Genomic DNA, 19,873 nt, shown 5'->3' on the forward strand with positions numbered 1-19,873 from the left:
TCGAGGCCAGCCTGGGCTACCAAGTGAGTTCCAGGAAAGGCGCAAAGCTACACAGAGAAACCCTGTCTCGAAAAACCAAAAAAAAAAAAAAAAAAAAAAAAAAAATTTACAATAATCTAAAATCAATAGCAATTTAAACAAGTTTTGCTCTTTAAAAGTAGATTCAATAATCTACCCTTTATTCTATCATATATATATTATCCCCTTTTCTTTTTTAGAAAGAGATTGTATTTATAATTAACCCCCTTTAAATAAAAATAAACATTTGTAAACGATATTTTAGGAATTTGGGCATAGCTTTGCATACTATTTCTGCTGGTAGGGGGTGCTGGTAATCTTATGGGGATCCTGAGAAAATTAAGAATTATGGTCAAGTCCTGATTGGAGTAGTCTGTGAGGCTGCATTGTCTGAGCTAGTTGCTTTGAAGCTGATCTGGACGTTGGAACATCTGGAGACCTCTCAGGGGGTTTTCCTTGATCAAACCATATGAACCTGAAAGCAATCCACAGATTGTCATCCTCTGTGGAAACAAAAGCAGATCCCCTTTTCCAAAGTAGCATATCCTCAGACATAAATTTTGAAATCAAGATATCTTTAAAATATACATATTGATTCAGTTCAGCAGCTTTTACAATCAAATGTCTCTCTGCAGTTAAAAATCCCAAAGACAATATAAACCAGACTCTCTGTGTGATTTTCATCTTTACATGGCTTATTTTTTTATATTACTTTTACTTTCTCTTTAAAGACTTTATTTTTTAAAACTATTTCTTTATATAACTGTCTATAATCATTTTCTTTTCTCTTCCAAGCCTACATACATTTTATACACACATTGTAAACAGGTTAGAGTTTTATTTCATCTGAATCTGTCTTATTATGAATCTATAATCTTTCCCTGATCAGGAAAAATTTTAAATTGTTAAACTGCGTGGCTAGTACAAAAAGTGGCAGCCTTGGCTGCTGACTCTATCCACCTCATCACCTCAGCTTCCCAATATGGCAGCAGTATGTTTACAGCCATTCCTGGATGCCATGCTTTCTGCTGACTCTGGGAGACAATGGGTCTATGCCTCCATCCAGCAATATGTAGCCCAGAAACAACTTATTATTATTATTATTATTATTATTATTATTATTATTATTATTATTAGCAAAAGCTAAATCCACCATGCAGCATACTGTACAGCTTGGAGATGCCTCTGTGTACTATGGCAGGAATCCTTCATTCTGTGTTTCAACTCACACGCCATGAACCCATCATACTGTAGCTCAAGTCCGCACACCATGGTTTCGCCATAGTGTCTCTGTACCTTGGCATCTCTATATCTTGACCTGCACGAGACATGAAGTAGAAAGCTGTTTTTGGCTCTGTTACTGTGTGTTTAGAAGCCTCTTTTAAACCCTTTTAGGCCTTATGGAAATTTGAAAGCCCTGCCTTGGTACACCAAATGTAATTGGAAGTTACATCCTGTGGTCAGGATGAATCTCTCCCACTCGTGTTCCCCAAGTAAGCATACAGAGGCTTATATTAATTATAACTGCTTGGCCATTAGCTCAGGCTTATTACTGATTAGCTCTTACACTTAAATTAACCCATAATTCTTATGTATGTATAGTCACATGGCTTGGTACCTTTTCTCACATTCTGCCTTGTCATCTTGCTTCCTCTGTGTCTGGATGTCAACTCCTGACTCAGCCTTCCTCATCCCAGAATTCTCCTTGTGTGCTTATCCTGCCTATACTTCATAACTGGCTACTGGCCAATCAGTATTTTATTTATCAACCAATCAGAGTAACACATATTCACAGCATACAGATCGACATTCCACAGCTGTCAGTAATGAAAACAAACATGTGAGTTGTTTGGACCTATTACAGAGATCCAGTAAGTATTTCAGGCACACCAAGGATAATTGCAGACAGGAAATGGAGTTCACTATTCATCCCTGCTGAGTATGAGTCAGAGATCTGAGGATGTCTGAAATCCTCAGACAAAACTTCAAATCTTTCAACCACCAATTTACAGTGTGGTGTGTGTGTGTGTGTGTGTGTGTGTGTGTGTGTGTGTGTGCGCGCGCGCTAGTGGAAAAACTAACATTTTGTGTATATAAACATACTATATTTTATCTAACCTGAACAGCAAAAAAGGCCCAAACCATAGACAAGGTGCCTGGTATTAAGTGGCCATGCAAAGAAGAGGCTTTCTTCTCCTGACCCCTATCTGCTTGTCATTAACAAAGGAGGCATGGAGAAAAGGAGAGAGGGATGAATAGAGGAAAGAAAAAAAGGATGAAAGAAATGGTCCTTTGTTTCAAATATGTAACAACCAAGCTTAGCCTGAGGTGAGGGTTTGGAGAGAGCAGATAGGGTGGGTATTGGAAAGTCAGTATGCTCAAACAAAGTATTTTAGAAATTCCACAAAAGGGAAAGTAAGAAATTAGACCAACAACTGAATTCCAAATATATTCAATAACAAGAGACAATGTTATTAAACTGAAGTTAATGAGACCAAAACAGATCAAAGAGAGAAAGTCAAATGGTGATAATGCTTAATCACTTTATTGCTCTGAACCTGAACTATGGGAATTTTTGTTCAAGTGTTCAGATAACTGAACAGATCTGAAGTAAATCAGGAATCGAAGGAGGGAGCAGACTGTAGAAGAAAGCACCAGACTGGAAAGTCATTATGTGTGAAGGTAGTTCATCTAACACCCTACTCTTCAGAGTTGGGAAAATAAGAAATTGGAAATGAGGATATTCAGCCAACAAATGAGTAAGAACATGGAGGAGGCTCTATTTCATTAGAGAGATCGTCTAAGCACTGTGGTCCAGGCTATCCGAAATGATGTATTCCACTGGCAATCCTTCAAGGTTTTATTCTCTGTTCAGTTTACAGAGCTTACTGCTCATTTCCCTTCTGTTATAAGTAGGTTTTATATATATACTTAACTTGAGTGTGTTAAATAAAGATAACCCAAATGATTAAATAGATTTACTTCATTACATATGGCTAAAATCCTGTGTTACACAGTATTTGCAAAAGTGTTTCTAGTTAGCATGATTCTTCCCAGGTTGGAGCATACATTTCAACTCTACTGAACTCAATACAATTTGTTTTGGTTAAGCAAAAGAACACAGAACTGGTATATGTCTTTCCATATTGAGGCACTAGAGCAGGCAGGGGTTTCTTTCTTTCCCTGATGACATAGCAGTTATAATTGCTTGCTTGAAATTGTTCTATCAACCAAAGGCATATAGTGAACACAATGTGAAGAAAGTCTTACCTGACCTTCAACGAATATGCTGGTGCTGTGTCTTTGTTCTGATCATCTTCAGAGTCGGTAGACAGAATGACATGCCCTGCCCCAAATGGTACAGTACTCATATTAGTGAAACAAACATTAAAACAAATGCAAAGACAGATAAAACGTCCAACAAATGGGCAATACGCACATGTCATGAGCTTATAGTACTTCATTACATGGATAAAATAGGAACAAGAAAATGGCATTCTCCTCAAGGACAAACACTAGAATTCGACACAGTCACATCTAAAGAATTAACACAGGTTTGAGAACTCTGGAGAAAGACCACAAAGAGCTCACCTTGTTAGATAGACATCTTCACACAAGACAATGTTAGGAGAACAGAATCATGCAAGTGGAATCACAGATATTGAGAAAAATATAGGGAGAAATAGGTCAGGAGAGTTACAAATAGTCAGTAATGGGTTGAGGAAAAGAGAATCATAACAAACCAAGAGATTGTCTGGTTTAAGAGGGAAGCTAAAATGTTATCAAGTACAATGGAATGCTTCTAAATAGCTCTATTGGGGGACTAGAGAGGTGGCTCAGCAGTTAATAACATACCTGTACCAGGCTTTTACTTTTGGGCCAAAAATCAACTCCCAAATCATGACACGGAGACTTATTATTACTTATGAATGTTCTGCCTAGCTTAGGTTCATTTCTGGCTAGCTCTTTTTACTTAAATTAGCCTGTTTCTCTTTATCTAACTTTTGCCTCAGGGCTTATTGCTTTTCTTTCCTTCTGTATATATTACTTTCACTGCTTCTCTATGTTTGGCTGGCATCTGTCTGGCTTCTTGCTCCAGGTATATCCCTTTTTTTCTCCTTCATTCTCTCCTCCTTCTCTTCTCTCCTTCTTCTTTTGAGCTTAGATTCTGCCATTTTTTCTCTCTGCCTGGTAGCCTCGCCTATCCCTCTTCTGCCCAAATATTGGCCGTTCAGTTTTTTATTAGTCCAATCAGGTGCCTTAGGCTGACAAGGAGAAACAGATGCAACACATCTTTTCATAATTAAACACATCCTTACATCATTAAACAAATGCAACATAAATAAATGTAACACAGGTTTACACAGTTAAACAGAACAACAAATGTAACACATCTTTACATAGTTAAAATAATATTCCAGAGCACATACCTTTATCGCAGAGGACCCAGGTTCAGCTCACAGAACCCATAGCAAGCAGCTTATAAACACTTGGGACTCTCGCTATACAGATCCAATGTCTCTGGCCTCCCACATACACTTCCACATACCCAAACACTAACATACAAACACATAATTAAAACAATTCTTCAAAAGGACTGAAATAATCCTTCAAAAAAGAGAAATGACTGCATTGTGGTAATCTTATTTTTCGTGGGTGTGTTTAGGTTGTTTCTTCTTAGTTTAATGTTTGTTCTTTAGCTAAATCTAGAAATTTATCCACTTCTTTTAGATTTTCTAGCTCAACAAAATAACATTTTTTAAAACGTTTCCTTATAGTGTGCCAAATTTGTTTCCTGTCATATGTGAGGTTTCCTGTTCATTTCTGATTCTGTTACTTTGGTTCCTATCTTTTTTTTTTTTTTAAGTTGGGTCAAGGGTCTGTTAATCTTGTTTATCTTCTCAAAGAACCAGCTCTTAGATACATGATCCTTTGTATTTGTTTGTATTTCAATGATTTCTGCTATGATTTTTATCATTTCCTACTCTCTATTGGTTTTGGCTTAGATTTGTTCTTGTTTTTGTAAAGTTTTGAATTGGAACATTAAGTCATTTGTTTGTGCTTTCTCTAATTTTCCATGTAGGCACTTAGAGCTACACATTTCCCCAGTGGGACTGCTTACAAGGAATTCAAGGGGTTTTGCTATACTGGGTTTTCATTTTCATCTAGCTTCAGGATTCAGTTAATTAATTAGTTTTATTTATTTGTTTGTTTGTTTATCCTTTGACCCATTCACCATCCAGTAATGAGTTGCAGGATCCACCTGAGTTTATGTATTTATTAGAGATTTGTTTGCTGTCAATTTGAAGTTTTGTTGCAATGTGATTAGATAAGCTATACAAGAAGTGATTGTAATCTTTTTGAATTTGTAAAGGTTTATGTTCCAGGATGTTGCCTATTTTAGAAAAGCTTTCATGTGCTATTGAGGAGAATGTGAATTTTTTGGTGTTCTGTAGATACCTGTTAAGTCCTTTCAATGTATGATTTCAATTAATTCTGATATTTCTGTTTATAGTTTGACCAGATTATCTGCCTATGTAAGAAAGTGTGGTATTGAAATGACTTATTAGTCATGGATCACTGTTAATCTGTGGCTTCGCATCTAGTAGTTTAATTTTTATGAAATTGCATGCACCACATTTTGATGAATATATGATTAGGATGGTAATATCTTCTTGGTAAACTGTTCCCCTGGTTAGAATGAAATGTCTCTTTCATCTCTTCTGATTAGTTTTAGTTTGAAGTCAGTTTTGCAGTATGAGGATAGTGTTACCTGCTTGCTTACTCAACCCACTTAATTTTAGTACTTTCATCCATTCTTTTGCTCCAAGGCAGTGCCTATCTTTAAAACTTAGATTTGTTTAATATAGACAACAGATAGAAGAATTTTGTTTTTTTTTTTTGTTTCATTAAGCCAGCTTGTATATTTTTACTTGGAGAACTGAGATCATTGATATTTAAAATTATTATTGAAATATGTGTGTTAATTGTGGCCATCGTGTTGATTTTTGGTGTTGTCTGTGTTCTCAGTGGTACTTTGTGTTTAAAGAATTGTGACTGCACCGGGCGGTGGTGGCGTACGCCTTTAATCCCAGCACTTGGGAGGCAGAGCCAGGCGGATCTCTGTGAGTTCGAGGCCAGCCTGGTCTCCAAAGCGAGTTCCAGGAAAGGCGCAAAGCTACACAGAGAAACCCTGTCTCGAAAAACAAAACAAAACAAAACAAAAAAAAAAGAATTGTGACTGCATATTTCTTTTCATAGTCTCTTCTGCTCTAAATATTGTTTCCTGTATGGAGGGGTGTTGTCAGATATAGTTTGTTTTTAGGACAGAAAGGTTTAATTTGTTGATCATGGCAAATAGTTTCTATGGACATTTTAGTCTAAGCTGCCCTTCATGGTCTTCAAGGATAGGAATGCATTGCTCTATGTTCCTCTGTCTTTAAAACTTTCATTGAGAAATCAGCTGTTTTTCTGACAAGTTTTCCTTTATATATGACTTGTGATTTTGTTTTGTTTTCAGCTGCAGCTTACAATACACTTTCTTTGATTTTGTTGTTATGTTTACTTAGTGTTTTAACTATGATGTGCTATAGAAATTTTTGCTTTGAGATAATCCTTCTGTATGCTGTGAATATGTATTACTCTAATTGGTAAATAATAAAGCTGATTGGCCAATAGCAAGACAGGACAAAGTTAGGTGGGACAACCAAACTGAGAACTTGGATGAAGAAAAGCAGAATCATGGAGAGGAAAGATGCCAGTCAGCCTCCTGAGGAACAAGACATGCTAGAGGACAAATAAAGCCACAAGCCATGTTGCAAAATGTAAATTAATATAAATGGGTTAATTTAAGTTGTAAGAGCTAGTGAGTAATAAGCTTGCACTATTGGTCAAGCAATTTTGTGATTATTCTGTGTGATTTTTGTAAATAATTCTGTGTGATTATTTGGGACTGGGGAGTCTAGAAAGAAAAATTCCACTTCTGCTTACCAATTTTATGTTTGGTGCTTTGTATGCTTCTTGTATCTGTGGGTGTGTGCTTCCTTAGTTTTGGGAAGATTTTTTCTACAATCTTGTTGAAGCTTTGGTCTATGCTATGTATCTGGGAGTCTTTTCCATCATCAATGCTTGTAAATTGAAAGTTTGGTTCTTTCATGGTTTCTTGCATTTTCTGTATGTTCCTTTTCTATGTTTTTTAATTTTTTCATGTGTGTGTATATGTGATCTTTGGTTTATTTTTTATTGATTCTTTGGGAATTTCATATCATGCACCCCAGTCCCACTCATCTCCCAGTCCCTCCATATCCTCCTCTCACTCCTGTATTGTTTCCCCAAAGGAACGCTAAAAATGAATAAAAATAAGATAAAAATGGACAAACATTTGAAAAAGAAAAACACTTCCTTTTTGTGTTCTTTGATGATTTGGTCTAGATCCTCTTTATCTTTGAGTCCTGATAGTCTGTCTTCTGCTTGATTCATTCTACATGTAAGACTTTATGAGTTTTCTTATTGTGTTATTGGATTTTTCTTTTTTTATTTAATTTTTTTTTTCATTTCACATATCAACTCCTGTTCCTCCTCCCTCTCCTTCTTCCAACCTTCCCATATCCCCCCATCCTACCCCCATCTCCTCCTGACAGTGGGTAAGGCCTCCCTTGGGTAGTCAACACAGGCTGTGATACCAATTTAGGGCAGGACCAAGCCCCTCTCCCTGTATCATGGCTGAGTAAGGCATTGCACCATAGGGAATGGGCTCTAAAAAGCCAGTTCCTGTACCCAGGATAAGTCCTGGTCCCATTGCCAGGGAACCCACAAACACATCAAGCCACACTACTGTCACCCACATTGATAAGGCCAGAGAATTCTCAACAGAAGAATCTCAAATGGCCAAAAGACATTTAAGGAAGTGTTCAGCTTTCTTAGCCATCAGGGAAATGCAAATCAAAATGACTCTGAGATACCATCTTATGCCCATCAGAATGGCTAAGATCAAAAACACTGATGACAGCTTATGCTGGAGAGGATACAGAGAAAGGGGAACTCCTCCATTGCTGGTGAGAATGCAATCTTGTACAGCCACTCTGAAAATCATTATGATGGTATCTCTGAAAAATGGGAATCAACCTACCTCAAGACCCAGCAATACCACTCTTGGGCATATACCCAAAAGATGCTCATCCACACCACAAGAACATAGGCTCAACTATGTTCATAGCAGCATTATTCATAATAGCCAGAACCTGGAATCAACCTAGATAGATGTCCTTCATTTGAAGAATAGATGAAGAAAATGTGGTACATTTACACAATGGAGTATTATGCAGTGGTAAAATAACAATGTCATCATAAAATCTGTAGGCAAATAGCTGGAACTAGAAAAAAAATCATCCTAAGTGAGGTAACCCAGTCCCAGAAAGACAAACACATTATGTACTCACTCATAAGTGAATATTAGATGCAAAGCAAAGGATAACCAGGCTACAATCCACAATCCCAGAGAAACTAGGAGAAGAGGAGGGCCCTAAGAGGGACATGCATGGATTACCCCAGGAAGGGAAAGGGTTAAGATCTCCTGAATAAACTGTGAGGCCGAAGTGAGGCGAGGGGATGAGAGGTGGGAATATGAGGGTTCAAGATGGCTCAGTTGGGGGAGAGACAGAGAAGAAGAGCAATGAAATAGATATCTTAACAGAGTGAACCATTAAGGAGTTAGGTAGAAACTGGGAACTAGGGAAATCCCCAGGAGCTCACAAGGATGTCCCCAGCTAAGACCCATAGCAATGGTGGACAGGGTATTTGAACTGGCCTTCTAATGTACTCAGATTGGTGTCTACTCTAATTGTCATCATAGGCCCTATATCCAGTAACTGGTGAAAGCAGATGCAGAGACCCACAGCCAAGCCTTTAGCCAAGCTCCTGGAGTTCAGTTGAAGAAAGGGAGGAGGGATTATAGGAGCAAGGGGAGTCAGGATCATGATGGAAAGAAACCACAGAGAGAACTGATCCAAACTATTGATTGGGATCTCATGGACTCTGGACTGACAGGTGGGGAGCCTGCATGAAACTGAACTAGGCCCTCTGAATGTAGATGACAGTAACGTGGCTTGATACTCTATTGGATTTTTCAATCCATCTTCATTTCAGCTTGAGTTCACTTTAGTGTTTCTATCTTGTCATTCTCAAGTCCCGGATTGTCTTTATCATTTCTATCAGCCTTATGTTTGTTTTCTTGGGCATCATTCATGCCCTTATTCTCCTTAAGTTCGTTTTTCCTTCATCTCAGTTAATTGGTTCATTGTATCTTCTCTAAACTCACTTGAATTATTTGTTGAAGTTTATGATTTTTTTAATCCTGTGTCCTTGAATTTATCTAGGTAATTCTCATTAGCAAACATTTCTCCAGGACTGGTAAGTTTTTGGAAAGAAGACATTAGCTTGGTCATTCATATTGTTAGTACTTTGGGGTAAGATTTGAACATGTAGACTTCTGTTAGTTCTCCATATGATTTGGACAGAGTAGGTTGAGTTAGAAGAGAGGATGTGCAGGCTGATGGAGCCTAGTGGTTGGAAATAACTTAGGTGGAACAAAGCAAAGTGGACAGAGGGTGCTGGGTTGGATGTACATACTGGCCCAAGCCTGGAGTGTAGCTGTAGAGCTGTTTGAGTGGAAATGTTGGATGTGGTGTGGGAGGAGCCTATTGGTTGGGGGATAGAAAGGGAGGGTCTTAGCAGAAGCCTAGAGATAAGATTAGGCTGAGACACTAGATGTAGAACCCAGGCTATATCTGGTAGGTTAGCAAATGTGTGTGGTGGGGAGAAAGGATCAGAAAGACCCACTGCTGGGCTAGACCCTCTAAGGATATGGAAGATCTGGCTGGGTGGAGAGATTTAATGCAGTACAGAAAGGACTTCTGGTTGGTGGCAGGTAGGATGTGTACTGGTTGAAAGCCTAGAAATTGGCTGCAGTAAGGTAAGGGTGGGGTTAGGGAAAAGAGATGGGAGGCTAGCTAGAGTAGGCCTGGATGTGGAGCCCAGTCTAAATTTCTTGTATTAGTAACTTAAAGTTGTGATGCCACCTTGTTGAAATATTGTACTAAAGTTTCAAATTCTCAATGACAAATTTTATAACAGCCGTCAGTATCTGTTATGTAATATATAAAAGTCTGCAGCAATGGATATATCTACCATGGACACAGGGTTTATTTTTCATTATGGCAAACACAGAATTATCACATGGTAATGTACAATTATGACACCTATGTCAAGATTTAAGCACCTATCATTTTTATTAAAAGGAAACAATCTTCTGATGGCTTAATTCTCTATTTCAGCACTTGAATATGACATTTCTGTGATAATATACTGGTTTATTTGTATGTGGGTCAAAGATGAATTCAGTTTGGATTCAGAATGGCAAATGAGATATGGCATGGTTAGATTTAATATAATAGTTCAAGGAGGCAACAGGGTCACTTCACTTAATTTTGGGAAATCTCAATGGAACATCATCTATCTTCTTTCCAGTTAGATCAAAGCCATGAGATTAAGACATGTCTCTGTGTGGGATATATGAGATTTGCCTTAGGTTACTTTGGTTTAATTTCATATCTACACAATAGTATGTTCTTTTAGCCACAAATTTCCCAAACTACAATCAGAGAGTGATTTTTCAAAAAAAAAAAAAAATTACTTTTTTTTTTTTTTTTTTTTGGAAAAGACTATGTTAGCAGAGGATTCCAGGGTATTGGAAGCCTTTGGAACTCTGATGGGAACCAAATGAAGCAAATGAGCCAAGGCAAGGCCAAACAAAGTCTGTTTAGAGGATCAATGATCACATGCTAAATCTACTTATTTGGATCCTAAATGACAAAGTACATGTTGGAATTCAATACATATGTAGCTTTATGCTCATGAAATAAAAGAAGCAGTTTAATTTTATGTAAATTTATTTATAAATTACACTGCAATCTTTTATGGAAAAAATGGGGATCCATGATTTAGGCCAAGAATTTACTTAATACTAAGAGAACTAATGATCCTCATATTTTTCAGAATAGCTCTAATCGGTGGGATGAGTCACAGGCTTTCACAATTTACCCAAAATGAAACAGAGTATTGGCAAGATAAAGAAGATTATAGGTTGAACATCCTTAACATGAAAATTCAAAATTTGAAATGCTCTAAAATCCAAAGCATTTTGAACACAAACACAATGGCACACATGGAAAATTTCAGACCTCATGTGATGAGACACTAAACACAGAAGAACGCTAAAAATAGTGTGCAAAATTATCTGCAGGTTCTCTCTTTCTCTCTCTGGTCTCCATGTTGTGGGTATTTCAGATTGGAGATCCGTTATCTTCTTCTGAGCCTTGTAAATAGGAAGCTACAGTGAGTGGATCCCAATCCGTTTTACCTGAATCTAAAGCCTACACATGAGCCTCTCTTACCACAATCTATTTCAGAGTCAGAAAGAGTGTCCAGCCCCACATTACATGCATATCTAGCATGTATGGGATCCTGAACTTAATATACACAACCACTACTGTCACTCTAAAACTTCATCTTTTGACCCTTAAAACCATTTTATCTGAAAGATGACTCTGAGTATTTAGCTCTCTTCATATTTTAAGTAGAAGATAGACAAGTTTTAAGTTATGAGATAGCCTGGAGTTATGGCCTCTATCACCATAGGCACATCCTTTAAATACTTGGAGTTTTCTAAATCACCCAAATGGAAGCAATGTTCCACAGAATCAATGAGAGTCACTAAAATGTGTTGGCAAAATATTTTGATGTCCAGAAATCAGGTAAACAAAGAATAAAAAATAGTAATACAGGCTGTTAACTTCAGATAGGTCTGCCAAGTCTAAAAATAGTTGCATATTAATGACCATAATGTTGATTTAAGTCCATCATAATAATCACCAAAGAGTTCATACATTTTTCTTCTTAAGCTAAGCTTCTGTCACATATTCTACAATGTGACTCAAGCTCACCATAAGCAACTTCAGGCTTTTCTTTCAAGAAATGGTGGTACAAAGAACAAATAGTGTTTGTAATTATCAGACCTTCCTAATGCCTCACAGACAACTAAGACACAGTCAACTGACAAAGATGTTGACCTACAATACCACAGAATCCAGTCCTGGGATTGGAGGTTGTTTGAAAGTTCTTCAGTGGCACCTGCATTAGGATAATAATCATGTGCTTTTTTGCACACTTGAGCATACAAGTTTGGTGATGAACTTGCTTAGAAAATTTCCCCAAGACGGTAGCTCGTCCATGGCTGCAAATTCATTAGGGTTTTCTTCAATGTGATCTTTGGAAGTTAGTTCATGGGAATGTTCCTGTAGTTGTAAAGTCGGGATTTACTGGATGAAAATATATAAATGTTCAAGCGATGCCTTGCTAGATCTCAGAGGCTTCCATGGATATTTAGGTTGTCAATAAACTTTCTTTTACTTTCATTCAGTCTCTAAGGGAAAAAAATCATTTAATGATTAAAGCATGGAATAGCCAAGTTCAAAATGTGTCATCTTTTTAACCAATGTTCTATTTTTAAACTGAAGGAAAAAAAAATGAGCTGACTGCTTCCTTAGGTCCTGCTCCGGAGCTAGCTAAGCCCCTTCAAGCCTTCCTTGATCACTCCATGAAGGGAGATATGAAATATTGAAAGTTTGTATTTTGCTTCAGTTTGAAGGTCAACCATGACTCTTTTCAGGTTCCATCAAGAAGAATTCATAATCAGTTAAACAAAACAAAACAAACCTAGCTCCTGTGACAAACATCAGAACACGGAGTGACACCCCAGTAGAAAAAAAAAATGGATAAAAAGATAAGAGTGAGCCGGGCGGTGGTGGCACACACCTTTAGTCCTAGCACTCGGGAGGCAGAGGCAGGCAGATCTCTATGAGTTCAAGGCCAGCCTGGTCTACCAAGTGAGTTCCAGGAAAGGCGCAAAACTGCACAGAGAAATCCTGTCTCGAAAAACCAAAAAAAAAAAAAAAAAAAAAAAAAGATAAGAGTGGTCACAATCAATGGGTGTATGGGTGTTGACACTGGACTCCAAACAGGTCTGGTAATTCTTCACATCTTAATGTGCATATAATCAGTCAGCAGCAGGGAAAGCTGAGCAAAATACTTAGAATGTTTTTCCTTCTGTTTGTGGGGCAAGCATTCAATACTAGGGAGGAAATCCAGGGCACCGTCTATACCAGAAAGTGTTTTAACTCAGAGTTGTCTCCCAGCCCTTCAAGCAACATTTTTTTTCAAATGAAAACTTTCAGTTGTTCATGTATACTTTAATATCCTTCAGAAAATCAGAATGACTTCAATTATTTTATTGCAACATCTCTAAATATTGTTTGAATATTGAATATACTAATACCTCTGAGTTCATGGGATGCAGGTTTGTTCACCAGCCAGAGGCACTATCCCTGGAGTTAGGGCCTCACTGAAGGAAGTATGTCCCCTGGAGCATATTTCCTTTGATCTTTTTCTCACCCCTTACTCTCTGTCCCCTTGCTTTTTGTCTTTCATGGGATAGCAACTCTTCCCTCTGACACTTCCTTCTGTTTTGATGCCAACACCTCAGAGTTGGTTACGGTCTAAAACCATGAAACAAAAGACATTTTCCTCCTTTAAACTATATATTTTAAGTATTTCTCATAGCAACAAAACTCTAATAAATCCCTTTTGTCAGTTTTCTTCAAATAAGCTTTCCTGTGTATGAGATTAAAGGAAGCATTGGAATCTACATGCCCACTCAAAGAAATCCCTTTATAGAGGCAGTTGTTATCAAATTAATATGAATCATCAGGAAAAGGGGTTGAGTGATAAAGGACATGACTCATAATATTTGGATTCTGAACATTTTTTTTTTAGTCCTCAGACCTTGTACAAGTCCATTTCCAGTCTTTTTCTTAGCAACAGCCTATATTGAACAGACAGTTAAGCTAGGATTGGAATACTATGCCCAAAAGAGCGTATCTAGACAACTGCAAATAAAATTGATTAGAATATGGTTATACCCACCTACTTATTTGAAAATGGACTGTGCTTGCTTTGAGGCTGCATGGCAAAATCAAGTAGCTGCAACAGAGTGTATATTCCACAACAAAGCCTAAAGTGTTCAGTATTCTGTCTTTTGCAAAAGGGAGCCTGTTTCTCCTTGATTTAGACTATGAGAGCTGTGAGAGAAAATACAGATCTCTAATATCCATGTCACTAATACTACTACTGAAGTCATTCTAGATAGTGCTCCTAATGGAAGAAGAAGTTGCTTTTCAAAATTCAAAAACAAAAGCAGAGCATGAAGATTATCTTCACAATTAACAGGACTACTCACAAAAGCCCATCAGAATACTTTCAAACACTTGCCCTGTTTTTAACATCTTCTCACTGTTCTCTTGTTAAGGTAAGATAACAGTTATGTGGTGTTACACAGCCTACATGAAAATATGGGTAGAAGAATTAACATAGTTAATGGCAAACAGCAAGTATTCATCTGTTAGTATTGCTGCTACTGAGAAGGCCTCCATAGTGAGTGAGCAACAACCCTGCTCACTTATATCTTTCAATGTGTACATTCTTGGTACTATCTTGGAGGCTGAGACTAGCTGAAGGGAGTAGAAAAGAATATTGTAGCTGGAGAGCTTTTCTCTCCGGGTCCCATCAAGTCCCGCCAGTCCCAAAGCCCACTTATAAAATAAACACACAGACACATTATTCAAACTGTTTGGCCATTAGCTCAGGCCTATCATTGTCTAGCTCTTACTCTTATATTTAGCCCATTTCTATTAATCTATACTTTGCCACGTGGCTCATGGCTTACTGGTACCTTACATCTTGCTTGTCCTGGTGGCGGCTCTAGGCAATCACCCTCTTTGCCTTCCTGTTCCCTCTGTTCTCCTCCTTCTTAGTCCCGCCTATACTTCCTGTCTGGCTACTGACAATTCAGTGTTTATTTATATAAAGCAATATCCACAGCAGGATATCATTTTATCTCTGACTTCTGGGCAAGATATTGTCCATGTCAAATCTAAAAAACTCCCTTTATTTATTTTTCATGCATGGATAACCAGGAATTTTTTTGGACCTCTTTAAAGATGAAACATGTTTTATATGTTTCTGCCATAAGAGCACCTACAACTGTAGAAAAAGGAAGTAAATACCGAGGAACAGCCTTCCTTGAGGGACCACAGGGAAGCTGCCAAGAAAGAAACATGTAAGTAAAGATAGTTGCTGAAATCAATAATACCAGATCACATTAAGGCAATGTTACTGGTGATAATATAATACCTGCTGGCCATGGTGCTCAAAGTTATTATGCCCACAGCGACCATAATTTGGCTCTAAGCATCAGGCTTCTATTTTATTTTATGGTGCTCTGTACATGAGCTATGGAAACTACTGTAGAGACTTCCAATTCCCCACTAACTTCAAATTCTCTGAGTTCTGAATATATAAATCAAATCAAACTATTCCTCCATCCTGCCCTCTGAAAAGGTGGGCTTAACAAAACAACATCTACTGCTCTTTGCTTCTAAGGCTAGGCTGTCTACGTCAGTCTATCTTGGAGTGATGCTTCTCAATTAACAGCCTGGAGAAATAGCTCTGCCTGCCATTCCTAAGAGTATTGAGCACCAAGCCTTATGAAAAATACAGTGAGTGGAGCTGGAGAGATGGTTCAGTGTGAAGAAATTGGCTGCTCTCCACAGGACCCAGGTTTGATTCCCAGAATCCACATGACAGCCCACAACCATATATAACCCTAGTCCCAAGGAATCTGATGCCCTCTTCTAGCCTCCTTAGTTATGCAGGGTACACACATATGTGCAGGCAAAACACCTATACACAGAAAGAAAAATGAAAAAAATTCAGTGAGTATAAATCCTTCATAAAAATAATAAAAAAATACATTAAAAATATTAAAAAAAATAAATTCTGGAAGCACAAAAACTGTGAAATTACTCAAATTTTTTCTGCATTTTGTATGTGTATAGTATTCTTGCTATAAAACAGTAACTGACAATTGGCATTCCTGTGCTTGGCTTTATTCTGATTTATGCATAAAGTGTGTTCATAAATAGAGTTGTCTAGAATAAGTCCAGGTTATCCTCACAGTCTAGTAGTCACAGAGGCACCCATGAAGCTGTTTATAAAATCTGTGGGAGAGTGTCAAGGAAGGGCAATACAGCCTTCTCTATTGGAGAAATTATTTTGGCCACTCCACGTAGTTAAAAGGATATTTATTTAATGGCGTAACTCACAAATTAAGTAATGGGTAGGTCGCAGGGTCTGGGGAAGGTGTAATGCAGTCCAGCGTTGTTCTCCGGAGCTCTGCACAGTCAATCTGCACCGGTCAGCGTCCCGGCACCGAGAGAGCGCCCAGAGCGAGCAGCTCTCGGGTCCCCAGGAGCCTCCCCTTGCCCCGCCTCGTAGGCGTGACAGTTGCCAGAGTCTCAATGGGGGTTGGAACTTCCAGAACCAAGCTGGAATGGCTACCCACTACACTTCTCTTCTACCTTTGAACACTGTATGCTTTAGACTCCAGGGTTAGCATGCCTTCACTATTTACTACATTAGACTTTTCAAAAATACTAACTAAAATCAGAAGTGGTATGATGTGTGCCTATGATACTGACCCTTGGGAACGTGAGGTTGCATTGCCAAGAGTTTAAAGCAAGTCCAGGTTACATAATGAGTTCAAAGCTATCCTAAAGCTATATAACACAACCACACTGAAGACACAAAAATCAAATTATAACAATGCAAATCAATGATTAACTTTAAAAGTGAAATGCAGAGGGCTACATTATAAAAAAAAATAAACAAAGAAATGCTAGAGGCTATCAAAAGGCTATATGTGGAGACAGGTATGGATATGCATATCTGCAATCCTAATACTTGAGATGGTGAGGCACCCTGGTCCACACAGTGACTTGATGGCCAGCATGGACATCAGAGAAACAAACAAACAACAAGCCATCACAAAACCAAGAGTGGCTCAAATCAGTGTTTTCATTACACTGAGTATATCAAAAGCAGGCAGGTCTAAAAAGTTCTAGAAAGTCAACAAAGAAAAATGGCTCTCCTGTATGCAATCCCAAACAAAAAGGATAAGCTATGCTTTCTTTTACTGGGATGGACAATGATCCTATCTCACTTAGTTTAGTTCAGTAGTGAAGCCAGATTGTCATTCAGAAGTATACAGAACTACCTTTTCCTCCACAAATTATCCATCTTGCTGACTAGCATGCCAATAGATCATCTCTACAACTATATTTTTGCTTACATGACTGAAAGTTGAAGGAATCTTGATTCACTTCACACTACCTGTAGATATAACCTAGTCACTTTCAATTACCTGTTCAAGTGTGCACCACCACCAGTTCTTGGTACATTTTTATGGCACCCCTGTGGGAGATGAAATTTTGAGGTTCTAAATTGTTTATAAGACAATTGACTGGCCGGGCGGTGGTGGCGCACGCCTTTAATCCCAGCACTCGGGAGGCAGAGCCAGGCGGATCTCTGTGAGTTCGAGGCCAGCCTGGGCTACCAAGTGAGTCCCAGGAAAGGCGCAAAGCTACACAGAGAAACCCTGTCTCGAAAAACCAAAGAAAAAAAAGAAGACAATTGACTAAAGTATTCTATGCTGCAGCCGGGCAAGATCACATAAAGAAACCCATTCAAAGCTTTGCTTACATTGCTAACACTGTCAATTTAGACACCAATTCCAGGCAGTTCTTACTAAGGTCTATTTATAATTGCATCAGTATCTACCTGAGAAATCATTAGCCTTCCAGGAATCTACAAATTAAAAACAATCATCAAAACTTTGAGATACAGAATGACTATTGGTTAAGAGTCACATGGCTGCTTTTATTTCTGTTTCATTCTTTTACTGCCAATGTTCACCTGAACATGTTATCTTGTTTCTGTTTGCAGTTTATCTATATATTGTGATGAATTGTAACAATTTTCTTTATGTGTGTAGACATATATAGTAAGGAAGGCATAAACTCCTGTAAATTCAGTTTATTCTAACAGCCTCCTGGACTTGAATTCACTCATCCAGCCTCCTTGAAACATTGTGCTTCTAGTTTATCTTGCATTTGTTCACTGTATCTTATTTTATCTATTCATTTTTAAAGATGTATTTTATTTGTGTGTATGTGTTAAGGATATAAGGGTCCATGGAGGCCGGAAGAAGATGTCAAATGCCTTGGAACTGGAGTCATAAGCAATTTGTGAGCTGCCTGTTGTTGGTGTTTGGGAACTAAATTCAGGTCACCCACAAGAAAAGCAAATGCTCTTGACACTGACCTTCCCTCCAGCCCCTATTTTGTGGGTTCTTAATTAGGACTTTTTCGGAGAAATAATGCCTATGCCGGTGTAAGCCAACCTTTATAAGTCACAAATGACTCGCCTAGAACACAAGCACATGAAAAGTAGCAAGTCCACATAGTTATTTGGTTCTTAAACTCAAGAAGATAATATTTGACAGTCCTAATCATCCCGAGGTCAGCTACCAGAAACATAGAGACAGCTTCTGCCTTGCAACATCTGTAGAGACATTCAGTGAAGCATACTCTGAGCCCCTTTAAACAGCCATTCCCTTGGAAACCACCGTAGAGGCCCCTTTTCTTGCGTTTCCCCTAAATGATTTCATCTCCTGAACAGCCCTGGTGCTACATGGCCTCAGTGACCCTTCCTCTTGGGAACCATGAGTAATGCATGGGCTGTCTGCTAGCCTCAGTACACCTGAGTATGAATAAAACCTGCATTTAAAACAGCCTTATCTTCTGTATTCATCAGTTCTCCTTTCTCCATCTAGTCTTCCATTCTGCTTTTCTGAGAAACATTATGGGCCATGATTGACTGATTTTTAAACCTGTTCCCCCATTAGTTTCGAGATAACCATATGCATTTTCCTCTCTAAATCACCTTAAAGGACTCTCTCTGCTGGAGCCCTTCACTGCTTTATTACCTTTTAGGATAATGCCATTACAGATAATCACATTTTGTAGATACCATCTCCAAAGAACAATTGCCCTAAGAATCCCTATCTAAGGATTTTTCATTTACAACAAGATCTTATGGTAGTTAAAAATAAATACGGCATGGAAAACGAATTCTCTGAATATCTAATGCTGCTGGTTGCTATGTAGATCCTCACGTAACTGCATATTTTGGAAAATATTCCAAGAGACAGATAATTTCCTGGTAAGTCCTTATTTTTTTCTTCTGGTCAGATAAAAGGAGAAATAAGTATGCTATTCTCCTGATTAGTAGATTTGTGTAATTTTTAAGTTAGTCTTTGTTGGTAATCATAGAAATACACAGAATTTTTTTTTAAATTGGAAGAAATTTCAAAAATTTTATAATTTATACACATTACTCGGTGTATAAACAGAATACACTGGCAAGGAATGTTTCCATTTATTCATCCTTCCCCCTTCTATACCTGGCCAACATATTTAACTCTTTGCTGTTCATTTCCATAGACCATCATATTTTATATTGTTGCTTATTTAATTAAATCACTACAAATATTATGTGCGGGCTTTATATTATGCCTTGTTTTCCCAAAGGGCATGCTCTCCATCATTTCTTTGACAATGCCAACGATCAATAAGTCACTACAGCTAGTTATTGTCTATAGAAATGCTGCTTATTTCTAAGCTTTCCTCCTATACACTATTATGATTTCTTTGAGTTCATGTTTATATGTTAAAAGGCACTTCTATTTATTTTTTTCTCTGTGGCTATGTTAGTTCTTTTTCACATAAAAGAGGTCTTTCCATTGAATTTTCAAGATTCAAACACATTTTTCCATTTATTTTCCTTT

This window comes from Peromyscus leucopus, chromosome X (genome assembly GCF_004664715.2).
Source record: "Peromyscus leucopus breed LL Stock chromosome X, UCI_PerLeu_2.1, whole genome shotgun sequence".
Classification (NCBI taxonomy): domain Eukaryota; kingdom Metazoa; phylum Chordata; class Mammalia; order Rodentia; family Cricetidae; genus Peromyscus; species Peromyscus leucopus.